Raw genomic sequence first — 27,425 nt, 5'->3', positions numbered from 1 at the left:
CAACACCATCAGCGGCTGCAAATCCTGTCGGTTTATAACAGTAGCGGCCGCCTTGACCAAAAACCAGACAGCCCGATTAAAGGATATAGCTGGAGTAAACGCCTGTGTTCATCAGAATGGTTTAATATCGGTCGAATTAAATGACCACACGCTGTGAGATGCGTTGCATTTTAGCGCCGCTACGAGAAACGCCAAAAGATTGTAGTGTAAGCGGGGAGATGCTGAAATGTTCCAGGGGATGAAATGCAGAGTGAATGTAACAGCGGAGTCTGTGCCCACTTCATCAAAACTGGCGAGCAGACGCCACTTCCTGTCGGCCACAAACATTGCAGTGGGAGGGGGAATAAAAAGACAGTCCTTGTACATATATACATATATCCGCAGCACCGCAGTCTTCAGAGCACATCCAGGGTGACAGATGAGAGGACACCTTTGTTCTCTTCTTTCAGCCGGGCCCCTCGCAAAGATCCGCACAGTTGATGTGAATCCGATGGTGAGACTGTGAGTACCTGGGAATGTGATTTCTCGTCAAAACATGGTGATTTCACCAATTGCACCTGCAAGTGTTTGTCGGATTGCAGGATTTGCCCTGTTTGGGTTTTCTAGGTTAGCAGCCTATTGAGTGATGATAATAATTTCGTGGAAGGGTTGTGAAGTCTCTACTTATTATCCAAAAGCGCATAGACCTTGTAAACGGTTTGCAGCAGAGGGAATCCTGCATTAAATGTTGTATTGACTAGGGAAATCTAAATGACCTTCTTTGACCATTTTTTTGCATATCCGTAGATGTTTTGATCAAAGTCGTTCCGTTTTGTCGAAATTAACGTGCAAGAAGAATGAATAAGTCAGCATTTAGAAATCTCTTAACCATAACTTCACGAGGGAAGAGAAGAGGTTGTTTTAATTTAAAATATACTTTGGCAATTTTTAGTGATATTTTTAAAACTCTAGTTAGGCGGAGCTATGGACGTAAAGAAAGTTGTTGAAGATGCTCAGTGTTTGTGCAATAAAATGGTGTATTCTGTTCAGCTGCTTGTGTTGTGAACTACAGCCGCTGAACATTAACATGCGGTTCTATCAATAATTCATCTCTCCAAACGGTGGGTGACCCATGTCGACTCCTGCATCGCCTGTTGTTCATATCTTCATCGTAGCGCGTGTCTTTAATCGCAGAATAAATATTCTGAATAAATACATGCGCCATGACATGCCATTATTTGGGGTTTAATAGCGGAATTGTCACCATTCGGCGCGTGTATATTGGTTTGTTTGGAGAGCCGGTGGAAGGGAACACTGCAGAACACGATTCGCCCGATGATTGTGAGGTGTCAACATCTACAATAAGGCGCAAGGCGAAAATTGAAAACAAAATATTTCGCCAAAGTCCCCACTGAGACCCACCTCCCCACTTCACCTCGCATCACGACCACTGTGCTCAATGCAGAATGAAAAGCGGCTGTCTGTGTGTGCCTATGTTCGGAAAGAGATTCATGACACCCAAGCTACCGGGCAAAACCTTACACTCCGCCAAAACTGCTCAAGGCACCATTCCGAATTGCTGCTGAGGGTGGTCGGCCAAGAAACAATGCGAACAGAAATGGGCTATTTGTCAATTATCTTTGAGTTAGCCTCTAGGAACCGTCTGTCTTTAGTTTAATGTTTCTTGATCAGCGAAAGTGACCGAGGTTGATACCATAACATGTTACAACGTAAACGTGACTATTTAACGCAAGACAAATAGAATCAAATGGATGGGGAGAACTTTCCCCATTAAGAAAAAGTTAAACAATGCAAATTGAGATTGTGCATAAACAGAATGTTATACAGTATTCGTTATAGTTTGAGTAGACACAGGGGAACGATTGTTTTCTTAAAGGTCTACAGGTCAAGTTACAAACTACCCACCTTTGGGATAGTAAACTGTACATTCACATATCTGCTCCCACGCCAGTTATGTTAAAGAGATCTTCTCTGAAGTAGCCATGTCTATAGATTCTGGTGAGATAGAGTTGTAGACGTATACAGCACAGAAACAAGCCCTTCGGTCCAACTCCTCCATGCGGACCAGATAACCCACTCCAACCTAGCCCCCACCTGCCAGCACCCGACCCATAAACCTCCAAACTCTTCCTATTCATAGCCCCATCCAGATGTCTTTTAAATGTTGCAATTGTACCAGCCTCCACCACTTCCTCTGGCAGCTCATTCCATACATGTACCACCCTCTGTGTGAAAAAGTTGCCCCTCAGGTCTCTTTTATGTCTTTCCCCTCTCACGCTAAACCTATACCCTCTAGATCTGGACTCCCTGACCCCAGGAAAAAGGCTTTGTCTATTTACCCTATCCATGCCCCTCATTATTTTATAAACCTCTACAAGGTCACCCCTCAGCCTCCAACACTAAAAAAAAACAGCTAGGAGAAAGTGAGGTCTGCAGATGCTAGAGATCAGTGTCAAGAGTGTCGTGCTGGCATCCAAGGAGCAGGAGAATCGACATTTCAGGCATAAGCCCTTCCCTTCTTGACTCCAGGGAAAACAGCCCCAGCCTGTTCAGCCTCTCCCTATAGCTCAAATCCTCCAACCCTGGCAACATCCTTGTAAATCTTTTCTGAACCCTTTCAAGTTTCACAGGATCCTTCCATTGGGAAGGAGACCACAATTGCATGCAATATTCCAAAAGTGCCCTAACCAATGTCCTGTACAGCCGCAACATGACCTCCCAACTCCTGTACTCAATACTCTGACCAATAAAGGAAAGCATATCTATCCTATCTACCTGCGACTTTACTTTCAAGGAGCTATGAACCTGCACTCAAAGGTCTCTTTGTTCAGCAAAACTCCCTAGGACCTTACCATTAAGTGTATAAGTCCTGCTAAGATTTGCTTTCCCAAAATGCAGCGCTTCACATTTATCTGAATTAAACACCATCTGCAGCTTCTCAGCCCATTGGCCCATCTGATCAAGATCCTGTTGTAATCTGAGGTAACTTTGTTCACTGTCCACTACACCTCCAATTTTGGTGTCATCTGCAAACTTACTAACTATACCTCCTATGTTCATATCCAAATCAATTGTATAAATGATTAAGGTGGTGGACTGAGCACCGATCCTTGTGTACTCCACTGGTCACAGGTCTCCAGTCTGTAAAACAACCCTCCGCCACAACCCTCTGTCTTCTACCTTTGAGTCAGTTCTGTATCCAAATGGCTAGTTCTCCCTGTATTTTATGAGATCTAACCTTGCTCACCACTTTCCCATGGGGAACCTTGTTGAATGAAGTCCATCTAGATCACGTCTAATGCTCTGCCTTCAAAAGGTCAGAGATAGTTTAAAATGGAAATTTAAGATCATTAGCAGCTTCAGAGTTCTAGGGTTAATCACTTAATTTCAACTTTTAAATTTATGTTACTTAATGTTAAAAATGCTTGTTAAAGTAGCATTATAATTATAATAGTACTGGTAATACAAAAATGTTTGGTGCAGTTTAATACAATGCTTGCCTTATCCACCCTTACCTCGACAGTAATCATTTCATCCTACGAAAAACTGATACCTATTTGATAATAAATTTATGTAAGTTTAATTTTAAATATTGTAAATAAAAATCTGGACATTTTCACCTAACATATGCTTAAATACTTCCCTTAGCTTGTTGTACCCATGACATTCAATCTATTCAGGACATACAATCTACATTATACAAAACACATCCTGTTCTTGAGAGAAAACTATTTCTGAGGTCACTTTTTCAGCCAAATGAGGTCTAGGGCTATAACAATTGCCCTTCAGTACCCATATTTCAGCCATGACATGTTTCGAGTCAAACTTGGTTATGTCACCTACTTTTTAAAATGTACTTATTCATGGGATATGGGTCCACTGGCTATGCCACGATTTATTGCCCATCCCTAATTGCTCTTGAGAAGAAAATGGTGTGTTGTTTTCTTGAACCATCGCATTCCATTTAGTCTTAATGCACCCATAATATTGTTTGCACAGGAGTTCCAAGATATTGTTTTAGTGACAATGGAAGAACAGCAATATAGTTCCACGTCATGATAATGTGTGGCTTGCAGGTGAACATGCAGAAGATGGTGTTTTCACACATCCGGTGCTCTTGTCCTTTTAGATGGTAAATGTCATAGGTTTGATGGTGGTGTTCAATGACCCTTGACGAGTTATTACAAGTTGTTACAATATGTAGATAGGCCGACTAGAGGGGAGGCCATTTTGGATTTGGCAATGAATCAGGCATCAGATCTCTCGGTTAGAGAGCATTTTAGTGATAGTGATCACAACTCCCTGGCCTTTACTATCGTCATTGAAAGGGATAGGAGGAGGCAATTCGGAAAATATTTAATTGGGGGATTGGAAATTACAACGCTATTAGACAGGAACTGGAGCATAAATTGGGAACAGATATTCTCAGGGAAATGCATGACAGAAATGTGGAGGCTGTTTCGGGAGCACTTGCTGATAGTGCTGGGTAGGTTTGTACCACTGAGGCAAGGAGGGATGGTAGAGTGAAGGAACCTTGGATGACAAGGGATGTTGAACATCTAGTCAAGAGGAAGAAGGAAACTTACTTAAGGTTGAGGAAGCAAGGATTAGACAGGGCTCTCGAAGGTTGCAAGGTAGCCAGGAAGGAACTGAAGAATGGACGTAGAAGAGCGAGAAGGGGACATGAAAAAGCCTTTACAGGTAGGATTAAGAAAAACCCAAAGGTGTTCTACACTTATATGTGGAACAAAAGGATGTGGGTAGGGCTGATCAGGGATCATGGAGGGAACTTGTGTCTGGAGTCAGTCAAGGTAGAGAGGTCATTAATGAATACTTTGCTTCAGTGTTCACTCGTGAGAGGGACCTTGTCACTTGTGAGGAAAGCGTGAAACAGGCTGATATGCTTGAACAAGTTGATGTTAAGAAGGAGGATGTGCTGGAAGTTTTGAAAAACATGAGGATAGATAATTCTCCTGGACCAGATGGAATAAAACCAAGGTTGCTACAGGAAGTGAGGGAACAGATTGCTACACCTTTGATGATGATCTTTGAATCATCACTGTCCACTGGAGCAGTAAAAGATGATTGGAGGGTGGTATATGTTATTCCCTTATTCAAGAAAGAGAACAGGGATAACCCTGGGAATTAAGACCAGTCAGTCTTATGTCAGTGGTGGGCAAGTAATTGGACAGGATTCTGAGAGACAGGATTTATGATTATTTGTAAAAGCATAGCTTGATTAGAGATAGTCATCCTGGCTTTGTGGGGGGCAGATCATGCCTCACAAGCTGCCTTGAATTCTTTGAGGATGTGACAAAACACGTTGATGAAGGTAGAGTGGTGGAGGTGGTGCACATGGATTCTAGCAAGGTGTTTGATTAGGTTCCCCATGGTAGACCCATTCAGAAAGTAAAGAGCCATTGGATACAGGGAAATTTGGCTGTCTGGATACAGAATTGGCTGGTCCATAGAAGACAGAGGGTGGTAGTTGATGAAAAGTATTCAGCCTGGAGCTTGGTGACCAGTAGTGTTCCGCAGGGATCTATTCTGGGACCTTGGCCATTTGTGATTTTTATAAGTGACTTGGATAAGGAAGTGGAAGGGTGGGTCAGTAATTTTGCTGATGACACAAAGGTTGGTGGATTGTGGATAGTGTGGAGAGCTGTTGTAGGTTGCAGTGGGACATTGACAGAATGCAGAGTTGGACTGAGAAGTAGCAGATAGAGTTCAACCTGGAAAAGTGTGAAGTGATTCATTAGAAAGGCCAAATTTGAATGCAGATCACAGGGTTAAAGGCAGGATGCTTAGCAGTGTGGATAAACAGAGGGATCTTGGAGTCCATGTCCATAGATTCCTCAAAATTGCCACTCAAGTTGATAGCGTTGAAAAGAAGGCATATGGTCTGTTGGCTTTCATTAGCAGGGGGATTGAGTTTAAAAGCTGTGAGGTTATGCTGCAGGTCTATAAAGCCCTGGTTAGACCACACTTGGAATATTGTGTTCAGTTCTGGTTGCATCATTATCGAAAGGATGTGGAAGCTGTAGAGATGGTGCAGAGGGGTTTTGCCAGGATGCTTCCTGGACTGGAGGGCTGGTCTTATGAAGAAAGGTTGAGGGAGCTAGGGCTTTTCTCATTGGAGCGGAAAAGGATGAAAGGTGACTTCATAGTGGTGTACAAGATGATGGGAGGCACAGATAGAGAGAATAGTCAGAGACTTTTTTCCAGGGTGGAAGTGGCTATCATGCATAATTTTGCTGTAATTGGAGAAAGGTTTAGGGGAGATGTCAGAGGTAGATTCTTTATACAGAGATTGGGGGGGCATATGGAATGCACTGCCAGTGGTGGTAGTGGAGTCAGATACGTTAGGGACATGTAAACGATACTTGGATAATAATAAAATGTAGGGAATGTAGGTTAGTTTGGCGTCAGAGTAGGATAAAAAGTTGGCAAAACATCAAGGGCTGAAGGGCCTGTACTGTGCTGTACTGTTTCATTTTCTATGTATGTTAAAACACCATGTACATGGAGAGGGTGAATGTTGAAAATGGTGGGTGAAGTTCCAATCAAGAGGGCTGCTCTGACCTGGTTGGTGTGAACTGGAATTAAATGTGGACAGACTTTGTAGGTTACCTATTGCAGGATTCCTAGTCCCTGACCTGCTCTTGCAGCTGCAGTACTCACATGGCTAGTCCTGTTCAATTTTTGGCCAATGCTAGCCCTCACGATATTAATAATTGAGGATTCAGTGATGGTAAAATCATGGATTGTCAAGGGGTAATCATTAGAATTCTTATTGCTTAACTTGACCATTGCTTGACACTTGTGTGGTATGAAGGCTACTTGCTTGTAGATGGGTAGACAGGTTTTGAGGATATGGAAAGTGAGTTACTCACGACAGAATTCCAAGTATTTTTCTATCCACAGTATTTACATGCTTGGTCCAGTTCAGTTTCTGGTCAATGGTAATCCTTTGGTTATTGATAATGGGGATTCATTGATGATTATGCTCTGGAATGTCAAGGGAACATAGATTATTTCTTGTTGAAGATGGTCATTGTCAGTTGTATGACATAAGTTCTGTTTATCACATGTCAATGTTGACCGACTGTTGTCCAGTTCTTTCTGTATAAGGACAGAGAGTGCTTCAGTGTCTGATGATTTGCAAGTTGCACGAACCTGTGCAACCATCAGTAAACACCCTGACCTCTAACCTTATGATGAGAGAAGGCCATTGCTAAAGCTGCTGGAGGTGCTTGGGTCTGAGACATTACCCTGAGGAATTCCTACAGAGATATCCAATTCAGGGTACTCGTGGCTGAACAGATTATCATCTTGTCTTACATCCAGCAGGCTTTCCTTTTCCACAGCATTGTTCATATTTATATGCTGGAACCAATTTGTTTTGATTTATTCTGAGATTAAAGAAGAACATTTTACAGGGACAGTTGGTGAGCCTAATTGGCAACCACCCCATTCTTGCATCATCCCCACCTTGGCTTCCATCACATCCATACCTGTTCCCTTATCCATACCAATACTTGTAGCATGGGAAATAGAGAGAAGTCTCTTAATCAAATAAAGTGAATGTTTTGGAAATTACACCACTGTAACTAGAAAGGGAATTGATTTTCTTCAAGTATAGCAGGACATTATATGTATTAGTTAACATGTAATGGATAGTTTTGATAATGCACAAAGAAACACATAATTGGACACTTAGACAATACAGATAGGTGTACCCAAAGGCAACATGAATTTATGAAAGGTAAGTACTGTTTGACCAACCTATTGCAGTCTTTTGAAGACGTAGCTAGTATAATAGTATATTCACAATATATATCAGCATTTTGGATGAGGACATTAAAAATTTTGTTTCCAAGTTTGTTGGCAACATAAAACAAGGTGGAATTATGAGTGGTAAGAAGAAATAAAAATACTTCAAGGTAACTCAGGTTATTTGAATGAGGTGTTAAATGCATGACAGATGTAGGGTAACATGGATAGGAAAACAGAATGGTGGAGTGTTGTTTAATTGGTGCTAGACTGGGAAATGTTCTTGTACAAAGGGACCTTGTAACCTTGTTCACCAATCACTGAAGGTTGAGAACATTGCCCTTCGTTGCAATCGAGGTTGACTACAGGAGCAAAGACATCTTGCTGCACAGTACCTTGACAAGTCCACACATGGAGTATTATGAGCAGTTAGGATCTCCTTATCTAAGAAATAATATACTTACCTTAGAGTGATTGCAATCAATGCTCACCAGATTGATTCCTGTGATGGTAATTTATTAGATGAGGAGAGATTGGGCTGACTCAGCTTGTACTCACTGGTGTTTTAAAATATGAGAGGGTTCTATAGACTGGTTGCATTGATACTGTTTCTCCTGCAAGGCTTCCAGAACATAGGGTCATGGTCTCAGGATATGAGTCGGCTATTTTGGACTGAGTAAAAGTTTCTTTACTCAGAGGATGGTGGGACTGTGGAATTTCCTATCACAGAATGTTGGGGAGTCCAAGTCATTGAGTATGTTTAAGAAAGAAATAGATTTCAGGAAACTAAAGGTCTAAGGATTATGGAGAGAGTGGGAGTGTGATGTTAAGACAAAAGATCAACCAATTATCATGTGAATGGCAGAGTGGGCTTGATGAGCCTCATGGTCCAATTCTGTTAATATTTTCTATGTTTCTATGTATTGAACATTCTAGAAAATTTTATTTTGGATTCTTTTCAAAGGACCACAAGAATTCTTATTCTTCACCACAATAAACAAATCACAAGTATTCTGGATATTGGCTACTATATAATTTGGCTTCTCCCTCATTCCAATCACCCCATGCATTGTTGCTTAAAGTAGATAACTAAAATGTAATGATAAGGGAGACGGAAAGAGTCCAAAGTGACCATGATTGGTGCGATCCTGGTGGGTTTCTGCTAACAGTTCGATGTTCTGTAAAATGTTTCAATCTTTGTACCCTTAAGGTAGGAACAAACTTGGCAGCAAAACTTTGTAGTGAATTGACTTAATTGGACAAATAGAAATCAAGTTTAGTAATTTCCCAAGACAAACAATACTCGCGTGCTTGGTTGATAATTTCTAGTTTAACCTCCACTGTTAAAATTGGACAATAGATTCCACAACTTCCTCTCTCTATTGTGCTCTCTCTCTCTCGTGAGCGCTCTTGCATTATTATTACTTGGTTGAAAAATGTTGTGATTTTTACTTAGAAAGACGTTGTTGTTCAGTTGAATTGATTTATTTCATAATGACTTAATGTTCTGACAAACACAGGTCCCAAGTTGTTTTGTATTTAGATAGTTTCAGACCACAGTGAGCTTATGTTTTGTTAACCAAACCAAAGAGAAAGCTTAGCTCTTTTTCTTTCTCTGTCTGTCTCTCTTTCTCTCTCTCTCTGGATGATTTTTTTTTATTGTCTAGCACAAAAAAAGCAAATCGCAGGTATCTTATATTCTAGCTGCTACATAATTAGCTTCTCCTTCATCCCAACCACCTTTAGTCTCATGTACGAAGTTATTGTCCTTGTTCAAAATATGAATAGCTGGATGCATCTAACTTTATTTGTTTATGTCGATAATATATTTTCTAACTCAATGTCTTTCCATGATATAGTTCTTATTTGGTAGAAAGGGATAAGAAAATCTTTGGTGATAGTTCCACTTTCCAAGACAGCAAACTGTTTATAACTTAACACACACTTGCAGAACCCCTTTTCTAATTTATCCACTTGACTATCCTACAAATAATGTCTGTAAAGTATAAGGTTAGATATTCATTTCTTATAAGAATTAGATTTTTTTAAATAGTATTATTTTATTTAGTTTGTTTTATTATTAGTAACCAAATAATTTTACAATCTTTGTAGAATTGAAAAATTCCATGGCCTTTTATGATAATTGGAAATTATTTTGATATTTCATGTTAACAAATGTAGTTCATTGGGAAATTGCTATCTGCAAGTTTACACAGTTTATTTGGATTTTGATGTTTCCAAATGACTTATGAGTTTGCAATATTGGAAAATAGATCACAGTAATTCATTGCCATTCAAAATAAATTTTTATCATGCGATTTTAAACAAGTTAATATATTCATTAAAAACAAGCTTATTTGAACAAGATATCAGAAATTTCCAAAAGCAACACAGACATCAGCTTTTTGAAAAAAACATCCTGTTGGATAGGAAGGCAATCACATTGAGAGTTAATGCTGTTCTAATTCAGTGAATGCCATGACAAAAATGCTTCTTTCATGAATTCTGAAGCAAAGCTGTATAGAAGGTAAGAGTCCCGCCACTTGAAAGCTGGCTTTTATCCAAGATAATAAAAGCTGCAAACGCAGGGGGTAGGGAGCACTTCAAAATAGCCAGTGAATGACCCAGAAAAAGAAAAAATACAAAGTGATAGAACAATTACCAATACAAAAAACATAATCCAACATCTGTATTTCAGGTTTTGTATTTTGTTAATTTGCATACTTGAAACTGACAAACCTTCTAACTAGCATCATTGTTATTTGGTTGAAAATTATTGTGATTTTTATTTTGAAAGACATAGTTTAACTGACATAGTTTAGTTTAACTGACTTACTTCATTATCACTAATGTTCTGACAAACACATGTCCCAAGTTATTTGGTATTCAAATCGCTTCAGATCACAGTGAACTTACACTTTGTTAATTAAATGAGAGAGGAAGTTTAGCTCTTCAAAGCTACACTAAGGAGGGAGTAGTGTGGATGTAGGGGATGGCAGAATGGGCTAGTTAAAGTATGTCTTTGTACCAGATCCTGAAATAGAATGAATTTAGATGGTCATAATACACTCTACAAAAAAAGGTAGTTGATTTTCTGTGCCGATACATTCACATTTTTATACCAATTTATATATAGAATTCACTTGCATGAACTTAGACATGAGGAAAGTTAAGTTTTGTGCTTGTACAGCAATCTAACTCCAGAATCTAACATAACCTCAACCCACATGCTTTAATGACCAAAGAGTATCTTCCTGTGACAAAATCACTTTGTGCTCAAAAGCCAGAAAGACTTTTTTTACACGATAACTTTAACATAACAAAATGCCTGAAACCGCTTCACATGGCCAACATGAAACAAAATATGACATGAACCACATAAGAAGATATGAGGCAAATCATTAAAAATTTAGTCAAAGAGTGAAGTGCCAGGAAGAGAGAAAGCGCCAGATAAAGTGAGAATTGCAGACATCTGGAGTTGGCAATCAATGGCACGCAACCAATGGTGTAGTGGATCCAGGCAGATTATTGAACTAACCTTACGATTGATGAACTAGAGATTGTAGGAATATTAATGGCAAGACTGTCAGTGCTGTTCATAATTATGGCACAAATTAGACATAAATTCTGGCATCTGCAGATGAGCAGTAATATGCTGTAATCCCGAACTCAGAAACATTTTGGCCCTGCTGTTCCATCCGCTAATCGGCACCATGTCAAAGTTCTTAGCACTGATACATTTATAATGATGTCAAATTGTAATACTTATCCACTAGCTACCCACTGTTCTTCTGTAACAGCTGCTTGGTTGTACAGAACCTACATACTACTGAAAAGAACATGCATCAGGCCAAACACAAGAGTGCCAAATTTCAAACGATATGTATATGTTAATGATAAGTGTTTCATAATCAATCACTCATCAGGGATTTATTAACGTTGTGTCATGGTTTATTTATAACAACAAAACATGATCTAACAAAAAATTGCCACTACCAGATATATATTCCCCTCCCCTTCGTTGTCAGTCAACCACTGGTCCACTCCCAACACCACCCGACAGCCCCATGGCACTTTTCATGCAGCGCAACTGATGTCTGTGTGTGTACATCCCAGTCAAACTGACTGCTGGGTCATAGCAACACTATATATACAGAGCGCCAGGAGCACTTAAATTCGAGGTCTATTAAAACCAACGTGTAAGTACAACAAACAGGCAACTTTATTACAGGAGAAAACAGACTGATTGGTTCAATATTCTGACAGACAAATGGCCCACACTGTATCATTATGGAGAAGGCAGAGCTTCAAGCAACTGAGCCATTTAAAATATCTTAAAATTTGACAAGTTTTGTTTGCAAATAACATGTCTTAATGTACAGATGTAAGTTGTTTCCAGTAAGTTTTTAAAAATGTATTCATGGGGTGTGGGTATCAATGACTCGGCCAATGGATGAATGGCCTGCTAAGCTATTTCTGAGGTCGGTTCAGAGTCAACCACATTCCTGTGGATCTGGAGTCATATGTAGGCCAAGCAAGGTAAAGCACAGCAGATTTCCATCATTAAAGGAAATTGCATTCACATTATGAGCTTGACTGATTACCTTGTCCTGATGAGCGCAAGACAAAAGATTTGGCAATATGTCTCTTTTCAGGAACATTCCAGAATAAGAAGTGGGAGCAAGAGTAGCTTATACATCCAGCTCTGCAATTCAATAGAGCTTACCAAGTCTGCTCTGTAATTTAACACAATCATGACTGATCTTGGGCTTCAACTCTCATTGCTTACCCACTTGCTAAATTCCTTTGTGTCCTGAGAGATCAAATCAACCTCTGGTTCAAATATATGAAATGATGGTTTACCTTCTGGGGTAAAAAATTTCAGAGATTCCCAGCTTTTTGAGTAAAAAAACTTCTCCTCATCTCAGTTTGAAATAATTGACCACTTATTCTGAAACTGTGCTCCTCCTTCTAGATGAAAGGTGAATGTTTCAATGAGATCTCATCTCATTCTTCAAAATTCCTGAGAAAATAGACCTAACTTAGGCACCTTCTCATCATAGGACAATCTTCTCATCCCAGGGAGCAGTCTACTGAAATTTCACCATAATGCTTTCAGTGCAAACAATGCCTTTATTAAAAATGGAGGCTACGTGCATGCTGTATTCTAGGTGTGATCTCATCAAAGCCTCATACAAATATTGCAAAACATTTTTTTATTCTTGTACACCAATCCACCTGAGCTGTTTGCTTTCTTAATTGCTTGTGAGAGATTAACATATGGGAGAACAAAATTGCACACAGGATTGTAAATGTCTCAACAAATATATTTTCTCACTATTTCAAACTTTATCTTTGAATTTTTGAATTTCCTTTCATCTGAACCTTTCTCTTTCCTCCCTCTCTGTTAGTTTAAAGCCATTTTCTCCTATTCTGACCAGATTTGGTGCTGCATGTTTATATTTGAACACTTTGTCCTTTCGAATCATTCTCTAATTCCCATTCCTAGTGCCGTTATCCTTCACTATTACTTTTTCCTTTTTCTTTAATATTCCAAAAATGCATTGATATGAACCCTCAATCCAACCCTGACATTTTATCAAAGTCTTCTCTAAACCAGAGATATATGAGTCTCTAGGTTACTAGCCCAGATAAAGTGAAAGGGGGTAAAGGCTGTTCCAGCTCTACCAATGGCTCAGTTCTCTCTTCCTGGGTACTGGTGCCAGTGTCTCAGGAATCAAAACCCATTCCTTCTTCACCAATCTTTGAGCCACACATTCAACATTCTGATCTTGTCTACTCTGTACGAATGTGCCGAAAGTAATCTAAAGATCTGTGCTTCTGCTTTTTAAATTCAGCTCATAGCTGCTCTGGATTTCATTTTTAGACCTCGCAATGTCATTGGCACTCATGTGTACCTTTCAAAGCTTCTCCTTTCTGCCACTGGGTCCTATAACTGTCTCACTCACAGTCACACTCATCTGTTCCTTACCATAGACAAAATCAGAAGTACTTAACTGTTGTCAGGAGAAACAAATTGTCTAGGTAGTCTTTTCCTTCCCTGTTTCACTGCAGTGTCCAAAGCTTAGATTTTAACTCAGCTAAGCTACGGACACTGTCTGTGGATTGTGATGGTGTCTACCAGGTCTCCTAAACTATAGTTGCAACACGTTACCTGCCTTTCCATTTTTATTGAGTTTAACTTGATTTATTGATTTTAAGCTTAGAAATATTACTCAATAATTATTTGTAATTGTGTTCAGTACTTTAACCAGGTAAACTAAAACTTTTAATACAATGTTTTATCTCCCCTTTGCAAGATAAATCTTCAGCCCAGAAAGCTAGTACCTCTATATCTGCTCTGTCCTTGTACGTTTACAGATATCCCCGCCTATCAGAAAGTGGAGCATTCCCAGGAAACCTTTCGTAAGCCAAAAATGGGGTAAAGTGAAGGTACATGATTTTTATGGGACAAAGTATTGCCGTTTTTCGTAAAAACAAAAATCCTCTTTGGATTCACAAAAACAGGTACTAATGTAGGTCTTTCATAAAAGCAAAATTGCACAAAACAAATGTTTGAAAAGCGGGGGATACCTATATTCTTACACTTGTTATTAGAATCATTTGATTAAAATTTGTAATTTTGCAGTTTGGTTTTTTGAGAAAGAAGTGGAAGCATACTCACTAACCAATTACTCATCTACTTTATTCTGACACTGCATTAATTTCTTTTTGTACATGATTGGTGAGTTCTGAGCCTGTGCACTTCCTGCTTTTCCTGCTCCCATTCTATTCTGACCCTTACTGCTGCTGGGGCCCTATTATGCTCACTGCTAATCTCATTTTGTTTGGGTACTTCCCACTGGCCCGACAGCATTCAGGCTCTCTGTGCTGCTGCCATTCTTTTTATCTCTCCACGGATCTCGCTCATTTTAGCCATAAAAAAAGTTTTTTTTTCCATTCCAGTATAAGTGAATTTTAACAGTTTTATAAATTTTACTTATTGTCTGAAATAATTAGACCTGACAGTCAAAAGTTAAAGATGGTATGCCTGCAACCTTTTACCTAGATGTAAAACAAAAACGAACTTTACCAATAAAATCTGCAGAAGCATTGGGCCTACTGCAGTTTGAAGAGTTTATTGTAGTTTCAATATTGTAGATTAGCTGACTAACATTTGTTGAAGGAACATAGGAACAGGAATAGGTAATCAGCTCAGCAAGCTTTCTTGGCTATTAAATTAGATCATGGTTGATCAAATAAGTTAGTATTACTTTTCTATATTATCTCCATTTGCCTTAATGTCACTAGTCACCAGAAATCTATCAATTTCCATCTTGAACTGCTCAATGACTGAATTTTCACAGCTACCTGGGGTAGAGAATGCCAAAGATCCACCACTCTGTGAATGGTGAATTCTTCCTCATCTCAGTTTTACCTGGTCTGCCCCTTATTTTGAGGTTGTGTCTCCTGGTTCTAGACTGACCAGCCAATTAAATATCTCATCTATATTCCACCTGTAAGAATCCTCAATCTCTCCTCATAAGACAATCCTGCTATCAGACATATTAATCTGATGAAACTCCATTGCACTTCCTCTCTGGTAAGCATATCTACAGTAGATAAGAGGCCAAAGAACAAAGAACAGTATAGCACAGGAACAGGCCTTTGACTTACTTCTGCCGACACATGATGCCTTTCTAAACTAAAAACCTTCTGTCTCTACGTGGTCCATATCCCTCAATTCCTTGCCCATTCATAAATCTGTCAAGGTGCATCTTAAACGTTGCTATTGTATCCACCTACACCATCTCCTCTGGCAGCGCATTCCATACACTTACCACCTGCTGTGTAAAAAAACTGCCTCTCCCATCTCCTTTAACCTACATCCTTTTTATCTGAAACCCATGTCACCTAGTAATTGACCTTTCTACCCTGGTTAAAAGACTCTAGGCATCCATTCGATCCATGCCTTTCGTAGTGTTGTAAATTTCTAACAGGTCTACCCCTCATCTTCTGACACTCAAATGAAAACAAATGAGGTTTATCCAATCTTCCTCCAAATCAGGCAACATCCTGGTAACCTTATTCAGTACCATCTCCAAAGCTTCAACATCCTTCTGGTAGTGTGGCGACCACAACATTTGCAGTGCTCCAAATGTGATCGCTCTGAAGTTGTATACAGCTACAAACGTGACTTGCCAATTTTTATAATCTATGCCTCCAAATAATGAAGGTAAGTATGCCAAGAGCCTTCTTGACCACATTATCCTCTTGTGTCACCACTTTCAGGAAAGTGTGGACCTGTATGTCTAGATGCTTGTAGGCGTATGTTGATAAAACTAAGAATTTTGCTATTTACTGTATACTTCCCTCTTGTATTAGGTCTCCTAAATTGCATCACCTTGCATTTGTCCAGATTAAACTCCATCTGCCATTTCTCTGCCCATTGGGTCCGAGGTACTTGTCTACCTTAATGGTTTTCAAAAAGTCTTTTTTATATGAGTGATATTTAGTTATTTTCAACTGTATTTTGTTACAAAATCCAGTGCAAAGTGTTGTGCAATGTTGCCACTCTCTGGTGCCCTCTTAAAATACATTGAGACTAAAAACATTGAGTCTGTTTTTCTCCACAGCTATTGCCTGATCTGCTGAGTATCACTTTTATTTTATTTTCGATTTCCATCTGGAGTATTTTGTGGCAATAACTCTATGCCTTTGCCTCCCAAAAATAATAAAACAATGAAAATGTTGAAGTAATTTTGAAAAACTTGTTAATATTTTGATAGGATCTGCTAAATCCTACTTCTTTGAACAACATGGTCCCTGACTTTGATATCCACTGCACTGCACAAGAACCCAAAGCAGCACCAAGTCTGGGTGAGCACTGGAAACATTAGCCAAATAACTCAGTAACACTGCTGCATTCTCATTTACATATTCCTCTTCTTGATTTCCCAGAGCTCGTCAAATTAAATGGGACTCAATTGTGAATGTTCAGAGATCGGGGAATTGTGGTCTGGGCCGAGACTTGAGTCAAACATTCATGCATTGCAAATCAAAGGTTATTCAAGCTAGGCTGAAAAATGAATAGAAATATGGTGGAGGGCTCCATTTGTGTTATTGGGTGTGACCAGCTGGTGCTGGCAATGGTTCTGTGGTGAGTTCTTCCTCAAATGTTGCTCATTCTATTTTGGTGTCAGAGGTGGATGAATGTGGGAGTGGGCTACAAGGGCAGACCTGTCTGGGAGAGGAAGCATTAATTGTGACCCAGGTAAATCTTTTGGTTTCACATGAAGGATTTTTAAATTAAAGAGTCCATTTATCTGTTGCTAGTGGCCACAGTTGGTGGGAGGGATATGGAGAGTGAAGAGAGTAGAGAAGGGTTAGACTTCGCATTTGCCTCTCTCTCATCACCAATAAAAATTCAAAATGCTACTTATGCAAGTTAGTTCATTACTTTCTTAATTAAATATGCTACCTCGTTTTGAACTTCCCCACCTTAGGGAAAAAACCTTTGCTATTTACCTTATCTACACCCCTCATGATGTTATAAACCTCAATGATGTCACCCCTCAATCTTCTATGCTCCAGTGACAAAAGTCCCATCCTATCCAGCCTATCCTGATAACTTGAACCCTTAAGTCCTGGCAACATCCTGGTAAATCTTTTCTGAACCCTCTCCAATTTAATAATGTCCTTCTTATAGCAGAACAACCAGAATTGTACACAGTCCTCCAAAAGTGGCCTTGCCAACAACCTGTACAGCCTTAATATGACATTCCAACTCCTATACTCATTGGTCTGAGCAATGAAGGCAACCATGCTAAACACTTTCTTAACCAAATTAAAACCAAAAGAGCTATGGACACTGCGACTCAGGAAAAAAAAGAGGTTGCTGGAAAAAGCTCAGCAGATCTGGCAACATTTGTGAAGAGAAATCAAAGTTAACAATTCGGGTCCGGTGACCGTACTTCAGAACCTTCTTAACGGCCCTGTCTATCTGTGATGACTACTTTAATGGAAGAAAATATTCCACAAATATCTCTATCATCAAAGCAAAGAGTAAGGCTGAAGTCAGTGCAAAATTCTTCAGCCAGAAAGTGTCAAGTGTATGATCCATTTCAACCTACTCCAGATTTCCCCAGTGGTACAGACTCACTCAATGTAAAGAAATGGCTGAAGGCATTGGATACTGCAATGAAGACATTGGATCCCAACAATATTCCGGTAATAGTACAGTACACCCATGCTTCAGAATTTGCTGCACCACTTGCCAAGCTACAACTTTGGCATCGACCTAGTAATATGGAAAATTGCCTAGGTGCATCTTGTATACTAAAGCCAGAACAAATCAAACCAGCCAATTAACATGCAATCAGTCCATTCTCAATCATTAGACAGTGATGAAAGTAGTCATCAGCTGTGCTATCAAGCAACAAGCACTTAGTAATACCTCACAGCGACCGAGATCGAGAGCCACTGAGGCTACTCAGCTCCTATTCTCATTATAATCTTGCTTCAAACATAAGAGACAAAAGAGCTGATCTTCAGAAGGATCGTGCAAGTGACGGCCCTTGACATTAAACACGTATTTGACCAAGTGTGGCATCAAGGAACCCTGGCAAAATTAGAGTCACTGGGGATCAGTGGGTAAACTCTGCTGGTTACAGTAATACCTAAAAAGAAGGAAGATGGTTGTAATTGTTGAAGATGAGTCATCTCAATTCCAGGAATTCTCAGGGTTCTATCCGAGGCTCACCCATCTTCAACGATGTCATCAAAGATCTTGCCTCCATCATAAGTTCAGAAACGAGGATGTTCGCTGTTGACTGCATAATGTTCATTGCCATTGTGATTCCTCAAATTCCAAGTGCAATTACAACAACATCTGAACAATTCCTGGCTTGAATGACAAGTGTCAGGTCACATAAATGACAGTCAAAACCACCACTCGGTTTATAACAGAGAACGGAATATAATTATCATCCCTTGACATCAGTGACATTACCAGCAGTGAATTCCCCCATTTTTAGCCTCCTGAGATGACTGGAATAGAGAAGCCATATACCTATCGTGGCTACAAGAGCAGGGCAGAGGCTAAGAATCCTATGGCAAGTATCACACCTCTTGACTTCTGAAAACGAGTCCAGTATCAACAAGATACAAGTGAGGAGTATGATGGAATACTCCTCACTTGCCTGGGTGAACACAGCTCCAACAGCACTCAAGAAGTTTAACAACATCCAGGACAGAACAGATTATTTGTTTAGCACTAGCTCCACAAGCATTCATTCTTGCAATCAATGATGCACATTACATTATATTACATGTACAAGAGGCACTGCAGAAATCAACCAGGGATGACACCAGCCAATCTCATGACCACTATCATCTCAAAGATGCAGCAGACGTATGGATAGAGCATCACCTCCACCGTCCCCCAAAAGTCAATCACCATCCTGATTGAAATATATCACTGTTCCTTTTGTATCATTGGATCAAAATCCTGGAACATGGATTAAAGCTTCCTTCTTTGTTTAGATTAGGTCGTGCAGTTACCAAAGACTGATGTTACGAAACAATCTAATACAAATAAGCCCACGAATATGCACGGAGTGGAGAGATATGGACCCAGCAGGCAGAAGGGATTAGTTTAATTTAACATCATGTTCGGCACAACATCAAAGGCCGAAGGGCCCCCTCCTGTTCTATGTTCTCTGTTCTGAATGTAAAAATAAACTTAGAATCTATCAACATAATGTTTTGTTAATTTATTATAAATAAATTTCCCATACATCATTTTCAGAATAAAAATAATTTTGGAATTGCACAATCTTGATCATGCATTAAAATCCAATTTTGTCTTCAAAGTTTGGCATTGACCAGGAGGGAGATCGGTCCGTAATTGTTAGACTTTATAATAACAGTGCAAAACAATAAGCAAGATATTTTGATCAATATTTTTCTTTATAAATTGTGAGCCTTAAATGAGATTAAGTGCAATGAAATAAAACTAACCATCTTACAATCCATTAAGGGGTAGGATACATTGTTCTGTCGATTATAGATATTAATTAACTTATTGCAAAACAAAAACCCTTTCTGGAAATGAAATGAGGAGAAAGAATAATATTCACTTGAAACTGCTGTGAGAGTAAAGCCATTGATTTTCTTTAATATGTGTGCATAGAACAGCACTCCTGTACCTTTAGTAAAGCTTCTGGACTTTTCCACATCAACAAATTTTCAACAAGCCTCATCTAAAAGATTGGACCAAGCAAATCTCGACAATGAACATGCAGCATCATTCTCGATGTCATCTGTATTGTTTACTATGTTCTTTCTCTGAGAAAAATCTCTGCTACCTCCCCAACTCTGGGACAGAAATTTCCAAGAAACACCAACAAGCTTACATCTCCTAAGACAAGGCAAGCATTAAAAAAAAGGCTTGTGAATCTGGCAATGTACTGCTCCGCTACTTACTGGTGTTGTTGTGTCAGTGCCCAGAACAACTAATTCCACTCATGGCCTATTTGAACAATGGCTGTAGTTCAGGCAGATTCTGAAATAACCAACTAATGGTCTTAAAGGATGAGAGCAAAGTCTGAACTGGATTCCAAACTTGCAAAGCAAAATAGATGGTTATGAAGATGGGAAATAAACACAAGAAAAGTCTTGTAAAAGATTGAAATTCTGCAATGTCAGAAAACAAGTCATCCATTCTTTATGAAATTCCATGACTTCTCATCTGAACATAACAATCAACAGTCAGCCATTCAGCTCCTCAAGTCTGCACTGCAATTCACTAAGTTGATGGCTGATCTGATTGTAACACCAAATCCGTAATGTCATTTAAAAAACAACCTATCAACCCCTTGCTCACCTTCCACTCTACCAACCTCTGCATAAACTGCATCATCCACCGTTATTTCCGCCACCTCCAAACAGACCCCACTACCAGGGATATATTTCCCTCCCCATCCCTTTCCACTTTCCACAAAGACCGTTCCCTTTGTGACTACCTGGTCAGGTCCACGCACCCCAACAACCCACCTTCCCCTCCTGGCACCTTCCCCTGCCATTGCTGGAATTGCAAAACTTGCGCCCACACCTCTTCCCCCCACTCACCTCCATCCAAGGCCTCAAAGGAGCCTTCCACATCCATCAAAGTTTCACCTGCGCATCCACCAATGCCATTTATTGTATCCATTGCTCCTGATGCGGTCTCCTCTACATTGGGGAGACTGGACACCTTCTCGCAGAGTGCTTCAGGGAACATCTCCGGGACACCTGCACCAATCAACCCCACCGTCCCGTGTCCCAATATTTCACCTCCCCCTCCCACTCTGCCGACGATATACAGGTCCTGGACCTCCTCCACCGCCATTCCCTCAACACCCAAATCCTGGAGGAAGAAGGCCTCATCTTCTGCCTCAGAACACTTCAACCCCAGGGCATCAATGTGGACTTCATCAGTTTTCTCATTTCCCCTCCCCCCACCTTACTCCAGTTCCAACCTTCCAGCTCAGCACAGTCCCCATGACCTGTCCTACCTGCCAATCTTCCTTCCCACCTATCCGCTCCACCCTCCTCTCCGACCTATCACTTTCATCCCGACCTCCATCCACCTATTGCACTCTTAGCTACTTTCTCCCCAGTCCTACCTCCCTCCCATTTATCTCTCCATACCAGAGGTTCCCTGCCTCATTCCTAATGAAGGTCTTTTGCCCAAAACATTGATTTTCCTCTCCTTGGTGATGCTGTGCATTTCCAGCCTCACTCTAATCTAGACTCTGATCTCCAGCATCTACAGTCCTCACTTCTGCTTTCCCTAAATACTTGCTGGGTCTGCTTACTAATCTTATATGTTCATGCATAAAGACAACCAGATCCCTCTACATCATAGAGCTCTGCAGTTTCTCAACATTCAGATAATGTGCTGCTTTTTTTATTCTTTCAGCCAAATTGGACAATTACATTGTTTTCCCACATTGTGTTTTACTTGCCACATCTTTCCCCACTCCCTCAAGCTATCATCATCCTCCTTGTGTCCTCATCACAATTTACCTTCCTACGCATATTTGTGTCATCAGCAAATGTGGCAACCATACCTACCATCTTTTCATGTAAGTCATGAGCGTAATTTGTAAAGAGTTGAGGTCCTGGCACCAATCCCTCTGGTACAACACTCATTACATGTTGCCAATTGCAAAAGACAGAAGCATTTACACCCACCTCTGCTTTCTGTAAGCCAATCAGTCATGCATTCATGCCAATATGCTGCCTCCTACTCTACGAACTTATCATACTCACTGTTTATTGCTATAAGCAAATCAAGCAACAATATCTAATTATAATTCTTAACAATATTGCTCTTCTTATCTTGCCTTCCAGACAAATGGGAGCATATTAGTCTTTCTACCAGGATTTCCACACTGGTGTCAGACCATGTTGAATTTGCCTCACCTATGAATATTGAACATTGATGCTATAGTTGTTTCAATCCTGATCATATGTCATAAACTTTCTTTATTTACAAATTGCCAACTGTGTCATTCATGTGAGCTGAGTTGGATTGTGCAGGAGAGTTGCAACTATCCCAGGGATAATGAGTGGGGAGAGGCTTCCAGGTACAGAAGCCAACCCCTTTGCATTGGATTGAATGTTATTCTGTCAAAGTTTCACCTGGGATTAGGTAAACTGAACATAACATCAGGTCATGGTAACATTTCCTGTGTCGGCCCCTCCTTTCCTGGTACCATAATGTGGGTACTGCATTGACTGCTGCTCATGGTCCACTAAATTTGGTTTCTTAATTAATTCTCTATGCACTCCTTTCAGTAGTTGCATGTATTGAATGAGATGCAGACATTTACTTTTATTAAAGTGCACGGCGGATGCTTCCCAAGTTGCTGTGGTTGTCAAGTGAGCGATCGCTGCTGCTGCTATCCTCCAGGCCACATTGTTCTCAGAGTTTATCTGATTCCAAGTAATTAACAGCCGATTGCTTTCCTGCTGACAAACTGACTGAGAGTTATAAGGTTTCACCCGCGACTAAAGCTTTCTCCTTCCTTCGACTGCCATGTCTAGATACACAGAGTTGTCATTTACTATTACCGCAACCTTATTACACTGAAAGCAATGCAAGTGCGATGTGACAGTTTTTCTAACAATATTAGCCTGGAGTATCTTTTTAAACTTGCATTCATCAGGACATTGCTCAAGAATATAAATTCAAGGGCCAAATCAACATTATAATCCATATGGAGTCATGCAAAATTCTGATCCCAATCGGAACCCTATTTTCAACCCTGTTTGGGTTTAAAACATACGCACTTACCTCTACGATAGAGTTCTGGACAGTGGCTGCCCATAACAAACCTGTTCAGGACTCCTTGGATTCCAACAACATAGACAATCATCTTTAAAATCATTTCCCCTTTTACAGCAGTCACTGCTGTATTCCGTAGTTTAAATGTCCAACAGACATTGGTAGTTGCTACTAAATGGTCAGTATGTAAGTAGTAGTGAAAGAAAAAGGCTTTATCTCTCCTGTCCTTACAGTGTTCAGATGGGACTTGAGTTTCATTGTTCACTGTTAATTCAAGCATCTGCAAAGGGTACTGCCCCTAACCAAAGACAATGTGCATTTTGACAAATCAATCACATGGGTTTCAATAATATTTACAAGTACTTCCAGGTTGTAATTGTTGTCCATACCTCAAAATACTACCTTCTTATAATGCAATGTACCTACAACATTATCAGACTTTTGAATGGACCTCTCAAATGTTAATGTTGATCTCTCTTTCTGTACCTTCTCTGCAGCTGTAACACTGTATTCTGCACTCTGTTCTGCTTCCTGATGCATTTTGTATGGTACAAATTGCCTGCATAGCACACAAAATCACACTTTTCACTGTATCTCAGTACATGAGGAGAAAGATTTTGAAAAGCCATAAAGGACAAATTTTATTACGCAGAGGGTGGTTTGCATATTGAATGAACTTCCCAAGGGAGTGGTGGATGTGGGTTCAATTACAACATTTGAGTAATTACATGAATAGGAAGGGTTTGGAGGGATGTGGACCAGGAGCAGGCAGGTGGAGGTGTTCTAGTTTGAGATTATGTTCAGCATGGACTGGCTGGACTGAAGGGTCTGTGTCTGTGCTGTACGACTCTATGACTCTACTTAGAATGATTCCTACATACAGGTAGTCCTCCTATAACATGATGGCTGCGTTCTTGTGAAACTCCATGTTATAGAAAAACAGCGCTTAAAGTGTTGGCAATGTAATTGTGTTACAGCTAACATACATTTTAAATGTTCACACGTTAGAAACAGCACTCCCAATTTGTCAATTGTCTTATACCAAATTTGTGTGAATGAAATGTCCGTTATAGCAGAATGACCTGTATCATAGCATTTACTTATCATAGCTTATTGAATGCTAGAAGAACATGCATCTAAATTTGTACTTTTCTTAACTACAGTTATGCATGCTATACAGGCAGTTATGTGCTTTAGGTATTTTAATTGTTTTGTTTGATGTAATATTGAAGGTGTCAATCTTATTGTGGGAAAATGTGAAATTGTGCACTATGGAAGAAAGAATAAAAGCATGTTATCTAAATAGCAAGGGATTACACAGCTGTGAGATGCAGAGGGATCTGGGTGTTCAAGTAGAATAATTACCAAAGCTTAGTATACAGATACAGCAAATAATAGGGAAAGCTGAACTGCCAGAGGATTTGGTAGTTGCAGGTACAGTTGTGACACTTAAACTACACAAATAGGAAAGGTTTAGAGGGATATGGGTCAAATGCAAGCAAACAGTTTAGTTTGAAAATCTTGGTCAGTGTGGATGAATTGGACAAAAGTGTCTGTTTCTGTGCTGTATGACTGTATCACTGCAAAAACAAGGTGCAGCATATTTTCTTGAGAGGTGCTGAGTCTTCTTTCAACAAGACTTCTACTTTCATGTTATTTTTGGCCTTATCTGTCCCTACCACCTACCCCTAGCACCCAAGCCTTCTCTTACGACTCATACTTGTAATGACTATACAGATTAATTCCCATGGTCTCTGAACTTTATGCAACTATTGATCATTCATTCTTATCGACATGCAGTAAATCATGCAGTAAACCTCAGCAACACAAACTATTCCCCTATAATGACATATCACAACAAACAGCTAGTCTAGAAACTGTGCTCCAGAATATTCTGCATTCAATATTACTTCAACCTTGTATCATGTACCCTTCTTCATTCAGTATGAGGAGCTAGGCATCAGTTTAAAAAATGGAACCTCAAAGGTAATAATGTCAGTATTATTACCTGAGCCACATTCAAATGTTGGACACATCTGATTAGAAAAATGAATATATAGCTTAAAGACTGATGTGGGAGAAGTGGGCTGCCATCGCTGGGCACTGCTGTAACCAGATAATAGGGTGTAAGAGGCATGCCTGAGACCGAATGGAAATTGGAAACAGGTGATAGGTATAAATAAATATACTTAAAAGGTGATGTCTGTGATCGACACTCAGATGATCCTCAGAATGCTATTTTTCAGAGCGACATGACTAGGTCAGTAGAAAAGGTTTTAAACTAAATATTGGGGACAAAGGATCAGAATCTAAAAGAAAAGTGGTAAATGAAACAAGGCAAAATCGAAAGTCATTAATGTGGAAATTGTCAAACAGAACTGGACTGGAAGAGACCAAAAGTACGAATCTACAAAAAGGAGAGAGAAAAGGACAGAACCTAAAGCTCTGTAAAGGAATGTATGTGATATTCTAAACAAAACAGATGAAATGTTAGCAGGAACTGATTCTAATAAAAGATAACCTTACAACATATCGAGATCTTGAAACTCCCTCCTTGTTGGCACTGTAGGTGTAACTACACCGAATGGACAATAGCACTTTAACACTTTCTCAAGGGTAAACAGGAAGGGACAATAAATACTCATCTAGTCAGCAATGCCCTCTTGCTAGTATCACCCCGATGCCAGAAAGGGAGGCAAGCATTGTTTAAGATCATAGTGTGCCAGCACCTTAAAGGATGATAGCTGTTCCTTCACTTCCCTGAAAGCAATGGCTTGGCTACGCGACCATTTCCAAGCCTGGCCCTTTTGTTTAAAGTTGATGCAAAGGTGCAAGGATGGAGGCCAATTATATATGAACTTTCCAAGGAAAGACATAAGCTGCAGTACAGACAAGGGAACCAGGGCACCTTTGATCACTCTCATTTACCTTCCAACAGGCGTAAACGGTCTTATCAACTCTGTAACCCAAGTAGGTCACTTCGGAAGCTAAGAACATGCATTTTTCTCTTCTGAGGCATATTGCCTACCTGGGAGAAACATATATGCAATATGTCCAAGTTCTCTAAGTGCTCCTTATTTGCCTACCCTGTTCTTAGCACACATTTTAGGTAAATGGCAACCTGGGGTAGACTTGTAAAATATTCTCCATCATTCGCTGAAAAATGGCATAGGCTGACAATATCTGAAATGACAGTCTTATATATTGGTACAAACCTTTTTGGGTATTCATTGTAGCATTCTTCTGGGAATCCTCATCTAACTGCAAATACAAATACAAATACACATGGCTCACGTCCAGCTTCGTGAAGGATGTTCCCCCCCCACAACCCACCCACTGCGAGCTTTGCAAGGGATTGGTATTTATCCAGCTGTGAGAAATGATTTGCCATTTGTTTAAAATTCCCACAAAGGTGAATCGACCCATTGGGCTTCACAATCGGTCCGACCGGTGCTGCCCATTACAAAAACTGGAACTGGTTTGATGAGTGTTTCGTTGTCTGGCCTTCTGACTTCTGCATATATTTTTTGCCCACAGAGTAAATGGCACTGGGCAAGCCTTGCAGAGTCCTGGAATTGCCTCCTGGTCAACATGCAAGGTGGCCTTAGCTCCTTTGAGAGTCCCCAGACCTTCCTGGAAAACTTCCGATATTTACTTAAGACTTCAGTCAGGCAGACATTTTCTAATTGAAACCTGTTGACCCAATCTTGGTCAATCTTTCTCAACCACTTTGCCACATCAAGCTTGGGACCAAGCCTTTCACTACAATCAGTGGTAACTGAACCAGCTGTTTCTCATAAGAGAGCAGAACCAAAGTTGTACCTTTAACCTGTAAACATTCCCAGATGCATGTTCTCAGACGAGCTGAGGTCTTCCACTGGCGTGCAGCTTAAGGGTTGGAGTCCAAAGTGAATATTGTTAAAGACTGGTTCTGCAATCACTAAAACAGCCATGCTAGTATCAACCTCCATTAGAGCCATGTGACCATTTAACCAGGGGCTTATTCTGGTTGGTTCTGATGTGGATGTTGCTAAGCAATTTAACTGTTCCAAACCAGACATAGGTGGACTCTTCAGGCTGGGCATTCTCCTGGATACTGGCCTATGTCTAGCAGGACTGTTTTGCTGTCTCAACAGCAATGACAATGTCTTATCGGCCCAGATCTTGAAGAAAATTTTAACCGTTTGGCTGAGGCTTGACTTTGTTTTGGGGATTTGCTGTTGGCCTAGAGTCCTACTGTTCAGAATGTGTCCAGAGTGAGGATATGCAATTGCCTTCATTAAAGTAGTGTTCCCCAAGCTCAGTTGGACTAGCAAAG

At 40.1% G+C, this 27,425-nt stretch overlaps 1 protein-coding gene across 2 annotated transcripts in view; it reads left to right on the top strand.

Annotated features, from left to right (window-relative positions):
- The first annotated feature begins 236 nt into the window (after nucleotides 1-236).
- LOC140460468 (4-galactosyl-N-acetylglucosaminide 3-alpha-L-fucosyltransferase 9-like) overlaps nucleotides 237-27,425 on the top strand; it is a 139,650-nt gene continuing 112,461 nt past the window's right edge. The window contains exon 1 of one of the 2 annotated variants that reach the window (XM_072555024.1): nucleotides 237-493. The gene's annotated coding sequence lies outside the window, so the exon portion shown is untranslated. Of the gene's footprint in view, nucleotides 502-27,425 lie in introns of both variants that reach the window. The other variant, XM_072555018.1, reaches the window with a different exon arrangement.

The sequence above is a fragment of the Chiloscyllium punctatum genome, chromosome 3 (genome assembly GCF_047496795.1).
Source record: "Chiloscyllium punctatum isolate Juve2018m chromosome 3, sChiPun1.3, whole genome shotgun sequence".
Taxonomy (NCBI): Eukaryota; Metazoa; Chordata; class Chondrichthyes; order Orectolobiformes; family Hemiscylliidae; genus Chiloscyllium; species Chiloscyllium punctatum.
The sequence above is the reverse complement of the archived record's forward strand: the minus strand, read 5'-3'. Positions and strand labels throughout refer to the sequence as shown.